Source organism: Branchiostoma floridae, chromosome 15 (assembly GCF_000003815.2).
Source record: "Branchiostoma floridae strain S238N-H82 chromosome 15, Bfl_VNyyK, whole genome shotgun sequence".
Classification (NCBI taxonomy): domain Eukaryota; kingdom Metazoa; phylum Chordata; class Leptocardii; order Amphioxiformes; family Branchiostomatidae; genus Branchiostoma; species Branchiostoma floridae.
The window spans coordinates 16,081,633-16,097,962 of NC_049993.1; positions in this window are offsets into that span (position 1 = coordinate 16,081,633).

Consider the following 16,330-nt stretch of genomic DNA (forward strand, 5'->3'; position numbering starts at 1 on the left):
TTATTGCACCATCCGGGTAATTGCACAAAATTCACTGGCAAATAATCCGTGCAATTAAGCGGCTTCTACTGTACATCTATACCTATCTGTGCGCATTACATGTTTACGGTGTGCAAGAGACATTGATGAAGCACGGACAAGGTCTACAAAGACCGTGAAGAATAGAAGTGACATTGCTCTCGACTGGTCGCCCTCAAGATGTAAGAACACAGCACACTGATTTAAGGACAAGGAAGCAAGGGCGTTCAACTTTCTTGCTGCTATCTATCCCATAACCGATACAGATGTGGCAACAGCTACCGTAACATGCTGAATGTGAAAAGGCCAATAGGAAAAGTTTAGGTTCCAATTTTAAAAGAGGGCCCTGCCGGGCGGCAGTTTACGGTTTATTTTGGCACTTCTTGGCGTGACCCCTACGTGACCCCGTGGGACACTTTGCGGCTCCCGGGGTATTTTGGGGCCCGGCCGAGCACCTGGTGGAATTTACGTTGAACTTAAAATGAACCCGGGACGCGGTAACAAATAGACGCCGTGATCTACCTGTTGAGAACACCGAGGGGTACTCCCCCCATATCCGGCAGTCCACAGGGACAAATTTGTTGGCTTCGGAGCCGGCCGGGCTACATCCCTTACGGGCACATGCTTTTATTTCCTTGTATGTAAATACTGGGCCCTATTGAAAACCAGTTTCTCTAAACTGAATAGGCTACCCAGGCGTTTGAAAATAAACAAACAAACAAACAAACAAAGCACCGATGCAATTGGGATCGAAGCCTACGGGAGTTGCCGGCAGTTTAGCGGAATTGCAAATCGGTCAACGACTATTTCGATAAATCCTCTAACAATATGATTAGGTAGCTTTCAAACGAAGCCAATTTCATCAAGAAGATTCCTTTGCCTCATAAAAACTTGGCACTTTTTAATCTGCCCTGCACCAGGCGGTAGAAGATATGCACCGACAGGCTGACATGTTCATTACAGGGTTATGGATTAATTGTTGACCTTGCCTCGTGGTATCTCAAATTCTAATGAAAATTGTTCCTCGTCGGCGCTGGGAAATATTGATTGATTCTGCCGACATCTTTTGTTTGTCTGGACCAGATATGACACGGAATTACTTGGAGGAAATTCCTGGCGTACATCATACTCAGTCAGCATGTTTATCTCTTGGAGAGCATAAAGAATCTTTGAAGGGGTAGACCATGAGGCGCATACTCCATTAACTCATAGCCAGTGTTTCCCTTCAATCCTTTGTTGTTTTCCAGAGGGTATGAGGGGTAAGGCATCAGGGATTCTGTTAGAAATCTTCCTCCACATCTTCCTCCCAACATCAGCATTTCTTTGAGCATATTCTGTAGAAACAGATAAAGAAAAGCCATCGGGATTTTTGCTGTTTTTCGCAAAAGCTTCCTTTGTCTCATCGTACTTTCACTATAATCCCTAATGACGTAGCTCTGCCCTCCAGTCATTTGGAGCAATGCCACGAGTGCATTGAAGAACCCAGTGCATTTTACCTGAAATGATTTGTACGTGTCCCTCTGTGCCCAAGCTAAGATCCTGTATCATGCTGTTTTCAATCACCAGTCTGTGCTGCCCACAAGCTGAGCTTGTCTCGGATTGGTTGTTTGTGCAGCCTGTGGCCTGATGGTTTCATAAGGATTCTGTCGATGATTTGGGGGGGACATGAAAACCTTACGTAAGAAATATACAGGGCGTTTTATCCTATGAACAGGGAATTTTTTTAATTAGTATTCTATAACTAGGTATGTTACCAGCCTGAAGAATCACGCCGGGTATATGGCATGCTGCTTACTAGATCTAGCTACACAATGAACCCAACGACACGTCTCAGTTGGTTATCACATAAAAACCTTCAAAAGAGCTTTGGTTGATATGATAAAAAATTCGCATGCGTCCTCGGTCCCCGTCCCAAGGTGGACCAGTACAATATCATCGACTCACTCCTCAAATTGGTTATGTACGGTTTGCTTGCTTCTAAGGGAACAGTTCGCTTACGTAGTGCGCATACCATGGACAGCCATATCATAACTATACTGAATTTCAGGTTGAAGTCTTTTAAGTTGTGTTATAATGACATTATGCTCTGTTATCAAATCACAGCCTCTTATTGTTATAGCTTGGCGCACTTCTCAGATTGGTTTTATGTGTAGTTAAGTTGCTAAGGTGTCATTTCATTTGTGATGTGCAAGGCCATATCATCTTTGCCTTGGATTTAGATATCGGCTAAAAGGTGTGCAGTAAGCCATCAACGATGAACAACCTTGTCTTTCTGTCTTTTTTTATATCTGATGCTGAATTTCGACAAATATCACTTTTTCGACTTTTACGTTCTGGGCGTATCGACCTCAAGAAAAGTGTCTATACGTCCTATCTGTTAATGATATCTTATATCACGGTTTTTACGAGCGCAGTCTTAATCCTCGCCGGGTAGAAAATGTTACCATCAATTATGACATCAGTAACATACCAGGCATGAAATGAACAATTTAACGTGATAATTCCGTGCGGAATATGCCATGCGTGCATCATGCATTTCAATCAGGGCTGTACAGATGTAACATGGTTGTAGCTTAGTGTTCAGCACGTCCGTTTTGGGGCCAGAAGTCCGGGGTTGTAGCCCCGTTTTGCTACATTCTTTCAACCTTGACCGCGAAATCTAGCGGCGAAGAAGAAGATCATTCGCTGGGATTTGGTCCTGTTGATTTTCAAATTAATCATACTTCAGGTTTTTTGAAAATCATGTTTAAGACAATTGCCCTAGTCGTATTCCCATATCGTTATCAGCTATCCATAATGCCAATGAGCTAGCGATGTAAATGCTATCAATTTACACATTGTAGACGTTAGGAAATAGTATCATATATATATTTCTGCAAAAACTTTGAGTCTTATCTAGAACTGTAACTATGCTCTATATATTGATTGGTTCATGCAAGATTTTAATGACTATACTTGTCTAGTAGTCTTGTTTACAGTGTTTACGACTCTACTGCGTGTTGCTATATTAGTCTCATGTTGTCTGATAAATCCATGTTTGCCCATCTGTACATTGTGTGAAAAGTAAACCTGTATGTTTTTTATGTTGTATCTACATCTGACATCCTTGTAACAGTTCATTTTACTTGATTTGAATGTGCAGAAGCAGCTTATATAGGCAAGATGAAATGTGTTAATAGATTAAAGGCTACGCACTCTATGAAATTAGCATGGACCTGGAGATGATTATATTGCAACCATCATCAAAAACTTGTCTGATTTCGCAGAGTTGTTTTCACTTGGTATTTTGGCAGAATAAATCCTTTGGGGATGATTTTAGCCTGAAGTCAGCAATATTCACTCAATCAATTGCTGTAAATATGGGTTGTTTATTACGCACCTGTCCCTACATCATAAATATAGATTGCGAAAATAGATTAACAAATAAATCAACTATGCTGCAATTAAGATCAAGCTGACGGTAGCATTCGGTGTCATTATACATTTATGCATACTATAACACATATGCATTAGATCTTGGCGGTGATTATGTATCTATACATACAGATATGGAATTCCATAAATGTTTCACCTTTCAAGGACGTTGCTGTGTTTTCCTGGAAAGTCTTACTGTTATTCTCATTCCAATTGTTTGTCTTACTTTCATCGTTTCTTTTGAGTGCTCAGAGAAACTGGAAACATATCTAAGATGCAATTAGATACAGCTGATGCTGAAGGGACCATTAGCTTTGAAGAGTGCCAGTTCAATCAAAGAATCTCCCTCGCCTCCTCTTGTTCATCGGTGGGATGTCTATACACATGGACTGGTACTCTATCCGGGATTCTTGAACTTGCCTCTACATGTACATAGATCACACCATGATGGAGATAATGTTCACACGTCAAGTGGGATGTCTATACTCTTGGAGTGGTAGTCTATCCGGGATTCTTGAACTTGCCTCCGCATACATCACAGAATGATGGAGATAATGTTCACACATCAAGACACTGCCTCTGCTCGATCAGCAGCATGGATGGAAGGGCTGATTAGGATTTCTAAGAGGGCCATTGAAAGTACTTATTGATCAAAACCGTCGAAGGGATAATTAGGTGGCTATGAGCGTTGGCGTGACGCCCATGCCTGCAGATTGTGTCGTAAATCAACGGGTTTCCTATCAGATCCTTATTCACCAGAGTCGTAACTCCTTACAGTAAGCTACTGCCTGTATGAACTTGATGTGACCTTGGTGTATTCGTCACCATTATCATATATAGATTTTTGATGTAGATATCAAACATGTTATACAAACTTGTGATACTCCGGAACAAGACCGGCTGAGTTAAGATTAGTTCTTTCTGTATGAACCAAAACGATAAGAGCTGAGGGAACAAAGCTATAACTTTATAGATAATAAAATAGACAGGCTAACAGCGACATGGATGATCTTGCTGCCATCGGCTTGGCAGATATTTTGCTAAACATAATTTGCCTGATGCCGCTATTCGATGTGTACTCCACAGTCCTTTTGCAAAAGAACAACTGTGGTTGAGCATTTATAGATAAGTTTTATTGCACATTCTTGCCCGTGGGCTAATTGCAGGTAACATAAAAGATTCAAACAGTGTAAAATACAATGTCACAAGTGTCTACTTTAGTCTAAAACTATTAAAAGCTAACTCTAGATGCTGGGTTATTGGGTTCGACTTCTTTTTCGAAGACAGTGGAAGACGAAAGATCCCACCTTTCTATTAAGTGTGGGTTTTGTGATGTTAAAAGGAGAACTGTTTTCAAACAATGTAACATGATGTATGTATATCTTGGACGTTAGCCAAACTGTAGCACCCCCATCACTGGAAGAGTAATCAATAGAACTTTATGACCTTGTCCTTACCAGTAGAACATTCAACCAAAACCCTGCCATGGCATCCAGTTTACACTCTAGATTTGATAACAGAAATTCAAAAGCAAAAGCTTTTTTTAACACTCTGTCATGCAGTGTATGTTAGTCGAAAACTCTTATTGGCCAAAACATTAGTCTGATAAGGTGCTTATAGGTGCTTTTCAGGATATCTGTCTGATAATGAAGCCTTCATCTTATCATATAATGAAGTGCCAATAGATTTTGTTATCTACACTCTTGTGGATTATCTCTCAAACCAGTAAGGTTTGGGCACCAGGGCTGAGCGTTGATAACAGTTTATAACTATTGTTGCACCATCAGCACTTCACATGCAACGCTACACGTTGGTTAACCACACCGTGTACGTCCCATTGGAATATTTCTAGATGCTTATTGAGTCTGCCATTTTTCTTTTTCGGAAAGTCGATGGAAGAAGCGATGCGCATTACCATGACTGACAGCCTGGAAATAGATCGATTCATCAAGGACGTTCATGAAGATGCTACGCGTCTAAATATAAAAGGATGTGCCCATCTCCTGCGCATCATAGCCTATAACAGGATGGTGTAACCGTTTATCATAGCCGTCTCCACCCTTTGAAAGTCACATGTTGACAGACCAAGACGCATTATGGCTGTTCTATTGCCACTTTTATGGCTGAGATAGCGTTTCGGGGTACTGTTTACTGTTTGATGATGTATAATGTACCTTAGGATGAGTACTATAGCATAGGATGAAGAACATACTGAAACAAACAGTCATGAAAAAAAGACCTGCCTTAAGGCCCATATTTGTTTTCTGCAAAATGACTTGTGGCGTATAAGAAGCATAATGTGTTCTTACAGATAAAGTTGCCATACGTGGCTGTAGTGTGCATGTAATTAAAATCGTGGCCATCTCCAAAATACGTGGTATCGTGGAGTGTAAGCAATAATTGCAATGTATACTATTTTCCACAAAAAAAAGCTGTCCACAAGATGAATGTCGTCTCAACTTAGCGGCACCATATCTTAGTATCCAATCGCAATTATTACAACAACCTTGGCCTCGACATCAGCTCCCAAACCTCGTCAAATACATCCAGCCGTATCGTTCTTGGCTTGAGCGCCAAATTGTGCGATCGCTCACCGGGGAGCTAATGCTCCACTTATCTGGGAATCTCTCGCGTGTTTCCTGTAACACGCTGAAGCGCTGAAAGTAAACATATTCATTGAATGCAGTCGCCATACCTGTACAATGATGGACGTTCCAAGAAATTAATCTTTCAAGGTATCATTCTGTGTTTTTTTTTAACATTCAACGATTAAACCTTACATTCTGGTAGTCATGGCTTTGTAGTTGGTAGACATCATTCGGCAACTATTTTTCATATATATTGTTGATATTTCCATTGCAACAAACTTCACATTTATTGAAGCACTGCTACGTCGTGGAGATCAAGATTTTGGATGTGTCGTCACAGATGATGGTACTTTCTTTTCCAACCTGGAAGTATCAGAAGTAAGCATCTTCATGGGAGCATATCACAATTACATCACACAGTAGCATCATGTACAAATTTAACTTTACCACACAGCACCCATCATCATCATCATCCTGGCTGGGACCCCTCCCTTGACCCCCTCCAGTCTCTTCTGCATCTCGCAGTCTGTGGCTAGGTATGGCCTAGATGTTTCTGCAATCTGTCTCTCCATGTCATGCACGACCGCCCTCTACGTCTCCTCCGTCCTCTCGGAGTCCACTCCGTTACCTGTAGCGTCCACCTATTGACCACCCAACATGGCGGACAGTACTCACGTCACAGTCATGTGTGTGGAAACATGTTCCAATGGAGCACTACATTGCAACAGGTACAGCCTTATGATTGGATTGCCTGGACGTCAGAAGCCATGTCAGAGTGACAAATTTAACTTTGACACTCAACTACCAGTTTTAACCGCCCAACATGGCGGACAATGCTTACGTCACAGTCACGTGTGTGCAAACATGTTCCAATGAAGCACTACATCGCAACAGGTGCAGCCTTGTGATTGGATTGCCTGGACGCCAGAAGCCATGTCAGAGTGACAAAATTAACTTTAACACCCAACTTCCAGTTTTAACCGCCAAACATGGCGGACAATACTCACGTCAAAGTCACGTGTGTGCAAACATGTTCCAATGAAGCACTACATCGCAACAGGTGCAGCCTTGTGATTGGATTGCCTGGACGCCAGAAGCCATGTCAGAGTGACAAAATTAACTTTAACACCCAACTTCCAGTTTTAACCGCCCAACAAGGCGGACAATGCTTACGTCACAAACATGTTCCAATGAAGCACTACATCGCAACAGGTGCAGCCTTGAGATTGGATTGCCTGGAAGTCAGAAGCCATGTCACAAGAATCAATATGGGGTCTTGTATCACGTCCGCTCCCACTCCTGCATTGTTAAGCCGGCGTGTTTACGTTCCCAGGAGGCATCAGCCGTAAGTGTGTCCGGTAATCCCCTGGTCGCCTCCAGTATCCGATATCGACTATATGTTGGAAACATTTTATACACGTCAAACCATTCAAGGTTAATCTGATATAGAGTATATTGAATGACTCTGTCTCCCTGACTGAACTTGGCACTTGTTTTTATTAAAGGCAATTAATCAACGTTGATATGGAATAATTCCACGTACCCAAATATTTCCAATTATGAATCTTGGCACCCAACTATATAAAAAATAAAGCAATTCATGATGCCTGCAGCTGGATATGTTGGTCTTGTCATTAGTGATATTTCGTAGGGATTTGATGGATAGTCCAAATTGTTATAGATATTACTAATTAAGGTCTGAGCTTTTTTTTAATCAACTTGACACCATCTTGCTATATTGCTACTTGTGTCTCAAAATTTTAACTAGCTTGTAACGCACAAGTGCCAGTGAGAGAGCTAGTGCACTGTTTCAATAATTTCTGAATAACATGATTGCATCTGCAATTCCCAACTACATTCCCTATGTGACACGGTATATCATGCGCTTTCATTGACTCGTGGCCCCTATTCAACCAACTATATGCAGCTGTACTTTGATATGTAATAATGATAGGCCCAGCAAAAGGAATAAGGCTCTACCCATAAAATGAGGTCGCTTACATGCCCCTGGTATTATATACCCTACCTGTTGCCTAAGGAAAAGCTATCATCATACATGGCTACAAGCAGAGCTGAAATGACATCTGAGGAGCAGGTCATGCTCTTTTTACGTCTGGACGGACCAATTTTCGGTGCAGCAGCAGCTTACAGCGTCCACGCGGTGTGTAATTTCATGGACTTTCTGATTGATTAAACCCACACAAGGTCTGGAAATGGTGTCAGGACCCATTTAGGCGTCAGGTGGGTGATGGAGAGGCGTAGTTATAGGCTCTCCTGCCGCGCAACTCTGGACTGATGGCAGGCTCGCATAAAGGGACGTCGATGCTTATTACGTGATCGATTTTGTTGGCGTGATTCTTGGGCAAAACGACACCACTCTATCATTAACCACCCCGCTTTGTTATTGACAGGCATCAAGGCAATAGATAATCAACCCCGTAATGCACTAAGCTCACTCAATGCGCCCGCTTATAAATATTTTCTGTTATAAGGCCAATAACAGTTAGATGTGATAAATACGAACTCACACCACACACACACATTCCGCGTAAGCTTACTCAATGCACCTGCTTATAAACATTTTCTGTTATAAGGCTAATAACAGTTAGATGTGATAAATACACACTCATAGTCCCCACACATATTACGCTCAATGAGCATTCTTAAAACATTTCTAGAAGGACGATGAACATTGGTGCAAACCATTTACAGCCACAGAAAGACAATAACCATTCTTAAGAACATTTTCCAGGAAGATAGTGAACATTCTTTAGAACACTTTCCAGGAAGATAATGAGCATTCTTTAGAACATTTTCCAGGAGGAATAAAATAACATCCTTAACACCATTTTCCAGCAGGACACTCTTAAGAACATTTTTAGGAAGGTATTGAACATTCTTAAGAGCATTTTCGAGGAGCGCAATGGACATTCATAAGAACGTTTGCTAAGGAGGATAATGAGCATTCTTAAACAATTTTTTTCCAGGAGAGTTCTCTGTAGTGTAAGGCTTATAGGAATTGACATGGTATTACGTCCTCACATACCCCTACCACCAACAGTTTCCCAACATACTGAGGGTTGGAAAAGTTTCCTCACAAGATAACAAATCTTTCCAGAGCGGCGATGGGGTTAAGTAGCAACCGTGCAGAAAGCTGAGCCCATTTCCTATCCTCTGCCAACATCTTTAATAATTTAAACTCCTTCACATGTTTCTTCAACCCCTTTCCGCAAATGTCTTCCACGTCCACCTTTGTTATTAATCTTCCTGTGCGGTCACCCCAGCTTGAGAATCTAGTTCGTATCTTACACTGACCCGCTACGATCCCATTGCGGGAGTCATTGGTGTGATTTATACCGTAGTTCCAGGGTGTGAAATGCGCCATTAATCATTCATGACTCATCTTTCTTCATGAAACTAGTTACGTGGGGACGTACTGGTAGAATCTGGTAGACAAAACGTGCTTACTAACATCAGGTGGAGATACATGTACGTTCATGAAACTAGACTGAAAATGATGCCACTGAAAATCAGGACTTATCTTTCGTCATGAAACTAGTTACGTGAAGACCTAATGGTAGAATCTGGTAGACAAAACATGCATACTAACATTAAGTGGAGGTAACATTCATGAAACTAGACTGAAAATGGTGCCACTGAAAATCAGGACTCATCTTTCTTCATATAACTAGTTACGTGAGGACCTAATGGTAGAATCTGATAGACAAAACATGCATACTAACATCAGGTGGAGGTACATGTACGTTCATGAAACTAGACTGAAAATGGTGCCACTGAAAATCAGGACTCATCTTTCGTCATGAAACTAGTTACGTGAGGACCTAATGGAGGAATCTGGTAGACAAAACATGCATGCTAACATTACATGGAGGTATCGTTCAAGAAACTGGACTGAAAATGGTGCCACTGAAAACCATGACTCATTTTTCTTCATGAAACTAGTTACGTGAAGACCTAATGGTGGAATCTGATAGACAAAACATGCTTACTAACATCAGGTGGAGGTACATGTACGTTCATGAAACTAGACTGAAAATGGTGCCGCTTTAATTTCTTAAACTTCCGCAACATTTAAGATCATAGATTCTTTAGAACTTCATGTTATCTGTACCTCTATATTCTATCTGACCCTTACCTCCCTCGTAACCTCAATGATTTGACCTTCTCATGAATAGATAAAGGTTCAAATAAACAAACATTTGATGGATATGGTTTAGAGACAATTAAAGGGAAGAATTAAGAGAATGAGGTTCTTAAATCCTCCGTACATTCCTGACAGCGTTGTCATGTCATGGCAATGCCATGATGTTGTGTTGACTCAATTCAGATCAAGAATGAGCTTAACGATGTGTATGTACATTGCAGCTACTATTCCTGTAGTCTTTAGCTTAGGGCATGGTGATTGGTTATCTATTATGTTGTTTAGCTCTCTATCATGGGGCTATTGCACAGTGCGCATTCTTTATTCTACGCTGGGCAGGTTCAAGTACGTTCGATATCCTATTAGTCAAACAATGTAAGAACCTTTTTATTTCGAATTCGATTAAAATCGTACTGAACATCCATTGTCTTCACTTACGTTGAGTTCCAAAGGTTATCGTTTGGCATCATCTGCTTCTTATTCAATATTACATGATGTTGAATGTCTTTTCTCTTTGTAATTGTTCCTGTCAACGCTACTTTGCCGTTAGGTTTACGACAAATGCCTGCATATTCGCAACCTGCTGTTACATTTCTTCATGAAGGTTTTCAAACAACGTTTGGTTGTTAAGGCATTTTGTGGGAGTTCTCTATCTTGAAGACTTCAAAGGATTTTACTGAATCGACCTGGTCAACACTAGCCAATACCTCCAACAAATCCCAGCAATCGCTTTTTATTAGCTTATTCATTACTTATATTATGTTCGACCAATACTCGTAGCCAGGAGCGTCAATTTAAATGAAGCGTAATACAAAGTAAAGATCCCCGCACAAATTGTCAACTCAAGTTCCTCCGTCCATTTAACTTCCCTGGTAAGTTATGTCGTCGTCTGGCCATCTCTGGCAGTCATTAATGGTAGGTTACAACAGGGCGAAACCTTTCACTTGTACCAATTAATAACAGGCAAATGGACATACAGAACGACTTCCACTGGAGACTGTACCTCCCGCGGCCGTATGGTCCATCTCAGAGGGACAAGGTGTATGAGGTTTGATAAGGGTTTTCCTGGTAGGATGAAACTTATTCTTTATGATGGACTACATGCAAAGACTGTGGAGATGGAACAATACGTACACGAACCTCATTAAATGGTGCAAGGAAACATGACTTGAGAAGTGCGAAAACTAGTCAAATCTGGGATTGGGTTCATAGATAACATAACTTGATACAATATGGAAGCCTCAATTCATTATTTTCTCCTCATTCAACTTACCCTGAAACTGTCACGTACATTGTCTTCATTGTCAATAGGGAATTTATCCCACTCTGTCTGTGTTACGACTAAGATAAACTAAAAATACTTTGTTCTGAATACCTACCTTTTGTTTGAGTGACAGACATGTGGTGAAACGTCTGTTTTTGCTGCTGTCAAGATCAGCTGTGGATTGCTAGCACTATTTGATGGTTATTTTCTAATCTCAACCTGCTGGAATGTTTCATTAGATGTTACCAGCCAGATGTAAATAACCGGATCATGTCTACATATTTTGTATACACAAACTTTATTAACATTCACAAAACACTGTACAAAAATATGATAGATAAATGATGTATCGATGGCTTTCCACGATGTCATCACCATCGTTCACAGCTAAGCTGAAAGGTGTCAAGAAGTTTCAAGCGTCTTAAATCTTCCAGGCAATTACTGTCACAGCCATCTCATGACTGTCACACGCCGACAAGTTCAGTATTGAAGGGATTTAACACCGCCAAGGAGGAAAGCCCGGGAGTCTCACGGTAGCTTTATCTCATGACAACCTATTTTTTCAACGTCTACTCGCTATTGGAGATCGTTTTAACGCTAACCTCTCCCTGCACAGAAGGCAGGAGCGTAAGGCCGCTCAACCATGTCTGTCATATTACCAAAGCTGAAAAATGGAAATATTCATATTTGTTATACTTTTACTGCATAAAGAAACTCTTTTTTCACAGCCCTTGCTTTATTTCTACTGTCGTTGTGAAAGACGGTCACCAAAACGTCGGTAGAAATAGAGATCTGAAAAATTGTCTCTTTATTCAGTGACGTACCAATCTGATGAAACTATTCACTTTTACTCTTTATCTGGAAATACCTTCTGCCGTCTTTATAACCCCCTCACATTATATACGATCTTCGGACGTACTTCGCGATCGCAGAAAGGTCGGCTGATTTTAAGATCTTAAGATGGTCTTGCGTATTTTTCGCCCAAAAACTGTCCCCCTCACATATAAGCGAGCCTCGTGCGATCGACGGTGAATAAATCTATGATAATGAACCTCCCATGACCTCTTGCACGCGGACAAGGTAACACAAAACGCTCCTCAAAAAAGGCAAGAGATCAATAAATGTTGCTTATTTTGTTGTCGGAATCTTTTTAACCAATGAATGGAATGCGCGGGCATAATTGAAATGACACAAGAAAGGAAAGTGTGTCACAAAGCCAGCCTACATACAACCACAGGGGCCACAATGTTAGAATTACCCTCACATTCTCAGAAATTCAATATTTGTAAACAAACGGAAGTCGGGCGAACGTTGCCCGAACGTCGCCCGACTGACGGGCGTTCGCCATCCGATTTGCGCTCGATGATTAATAACTATGTCTGTGCTCGCCTATCGGTTTCAATCGTTGGATTGACGCAAGACTATTGACCGATACCCTTGCGAGGTACGCACAATTTGCACGCACGATCTGCGACTCGGTAACGAGCTGTGCGATCTCGGAGATCTCCTGCGACTTGTCGCTTATGTTAAGAACATGTTTCGCTGCATCGCGACCGTCGTAAGACTCCTGACAATTGCCGGCGATCCCTAAAAATCGCAAGATGATCGTGAGAACACCGGACGTCTTACTCACGAAAATGTCATTTAGAGCTCGTAAACTAGTCTTCCGATCGAATCGCGCCTAATGTGAGGGGGGTATTAGAGAACGCCTCCCTGTGCCTAGCCCCACGACAGTTGAAAAGTTCCACACTATCTTTATGTTTTAACTTTATTTAGTGCGTAATCCATATCTACCGATGTTAACACACAGATAACGCTTCATAGACGCAGAATAGTTACCGTTATCGACGACAGCAACCATCTAAAGAACTTAAAGTGTCAGCACGTAAAGGTATATATATATACCGTATTGAAACGTGGTGGCGCCTGAAGGGCTTCTTTTGCTTTTAGTCACTACTATTCAATCCCGTCTCAAGCAGAGTTGTTCAGCTCAGGCGAAGGCCTGTTTACAGAGTGATTGATGGGTATTACCAGAGCTTTTGTGTTGCAATGAATCACTCCCAGGTGCCTCCTCCCAACGTCGCTGCTGCAGGGGGCCGCCTGGTGTGAGTCATGCCCCTCTCCTCCCGTTGGAAATGAACCCACAGTTAAACAACGATTCCTCGCCCGCCTGAGTACTCGAGATAAGTAGTGACAGTACCTGTTTAGCCATCAACTTAATTGATTGCGAACAAATCGTCCTGTTGAGGGAATGGAAGGACGTCCTAGTCATAAAAGTCAGGACGAAAAGCTCTAATTTTCAAACAAGACGAGATAACGTTCTTATCTCCTAGGACAAGTAGACTGCTTTCGGTCTTAAGAATGCCAAGGTCGGAAGCAATATGTCTCTCTTTTGCGCTGTTGCTTTACTTACTGTGTTGCTTGTCTAACTTAAGAAAGGAAATCTGTCACTTCCCAAAGCAGCGTATTTTTGACAATTTGACGAAGTACTATCTGCATTCACAGGTCCCAATCTCATCTAAAGTCAAGCCCATTTCTTGCAGCGTTGTCTCGCTGCTTGGAATGATGTACTTGCATCATGCGCCTAGTTATGATTATATAACGAATGTCTTATCACTGCGTTGCTATTCTCTGGACCATCAATAAAATACTTCTGGTCCCTAGCTGAAAGTGGCGCCATTGTAACGCTAACAAAGTTGTGAGTTTCCGTCAGGTTACGTTACGTCTCAATTGGGACCTGTGGCCCAGCCGGCTTTGTAATGAACCGGACGTTCTCTACATTCGCGGTTTTTATCTTCCACTAACGCGCCTACAAAAGCCTGGCTCGTAAATCGTTTATGTGGAAACTGAGCTCTATAATACGTGACTTCATTTTTACTTCACCGAAGTTGACGGTTTAATGCAAAAGCTCAAAGGACGAAATGTATTCAACAACAGATCAGATCAGCACCATTGTACCGTCGTCATGTACCATCAAAGTGTTATACAAGGCTCTGTCATTTTATATTAGATATCCGATACACGCTAGACTTTATCTGTATTTTATCTGCATCGTTCACATGTCCATGTAAATGTAGTACACTTGCCAAATGACCGTTGGAATCGGTCCTGTTTCCAAAGTGTTCAGGAGTTTAGAGTTGATCATTGATTTCCGTTACATTGATTGGCCAGAAGGCACCGTCTAATTGCGGAAGTTTTACAACCCCCGCCGTTGGTAGATAACGTCTGTTGACAAGGGAGCAATTAGCTGACGCGAGCAGACGAGTTGTGTGCTAAAGGTTCTTTTTTTTATTCTTTATTTGCACAGAATTGGAAATTGGATGGGCTGAACGTAGGTTTTGCTGGCAACCCTCTTTATACATGTGCATATGACCTTAGCCTATAAGGTAATGAGTTTTGGGGGTTTGTAGGTTTTATGGGACACAAATATGAGCCATATGTCTCATATCAAAAGAATTCCAATTTTCAATAAACCGATCATAAGAATCATCCAGAAAAGGAGAAGGCCGTTTTTAGTACAGAAAAAATTGCGTACTCTTGTTTTGAGAGTAGCTTTAGTACAGGTGTTGTTACAGCCAGAGACCAATCTGCTACCAACAGATATGTTAATCTCCTTCTTTCTACCTCTAACCCTTTACCTATAACGTCTATATCGTCCATCTCTAAGCCTTTTGTGTTCGCCATTGCGCCCACGATGCGCCCAAAATCAGACTCTAGGGCCATAAAAAATTCCCCTCGCTTTCAGAGGGGATATACTATACGTTTTACTAAGATTGGGATGTTTACAACTGTGCATTACGAAATTGGCTAGAACTTTATATCCTCATTAATCGTATCCAGGGGCTGTCCCTTTATCTTCGGCAACAGCACATTAAGTTTCATGTTGAACGCTTTAAGAGTTTTACATGTCCAGCTGTTGAGAGAACAGTCGAGGTTTAGTAGAAAATACAAGTTTGACATTTGTCTCTACTGGTTTCAGTTGTGCTACTGCGCTGTCTGGTCGTTAGACAATAAGTTATATGGTGATAAAGGGATTTTCAGTGTCACGCATATATAGATATGTTGGTTACATTTATGTCAGTACAATCCATTCGTGATGTGAGAGTATCATTAGAAGTCAGATGGTAGAATCAATAAAGTATCTGAGTGTTCAAACAAACGAATTGAACAACACCGTACGTCATGACATAATGGCCACATTGCTTGACGTTAAACTGCATAGTCATTAGATATTGCATGAACTACTGGAGTACCTGCTGCAACTATAAAGAGCGTAGCATCTCTCTGTTTTACGTGGAGGAGTTTAACTGACGTGGCCACTAATAAACTTTGATAAAGTTTGTACCCAACTGACATAGCAACGATGCTGTAAATGTATGACTGGATTAGATATAAGAATATAACTTTTGATAACTTAATTGCACGATCATGTCCGAAGACTAATCCCAAACAGGCTTGACTTCTTTTCCATATTCTTGGGAGATAAGTCGCCCTGTTATAGATATTAATTTGATATGTAAGGAGTACACTTAAGAGTGAGGAAAAATCCCTCAATGACTTGCTTTAGCTTACGCGTATTGTAGAAGCACTATTTTTATTACAACTGAAATAAGGCACATATGTTGACAAGTTTTCTGCGCTCAGATGTTCTGCACAATTTCAAGACCCTGGTCAGCAGCCAACCCACAAAAGACGTTTCTGCTAGGGTTGGTTGCGTAACTAGAAGCACACCGTTTTTTCCTGGGGGTTTTCTGTAGCCTTCTTCATCGAAGTCATTTATTCTTCAATATTTTCTGGCTGTTGACAATGTTTATGAGAGCAGGGTGCAGCTATGCCACACGTTAATATTTGAAAATGTAAACAATTACTAACCAATCAACACGT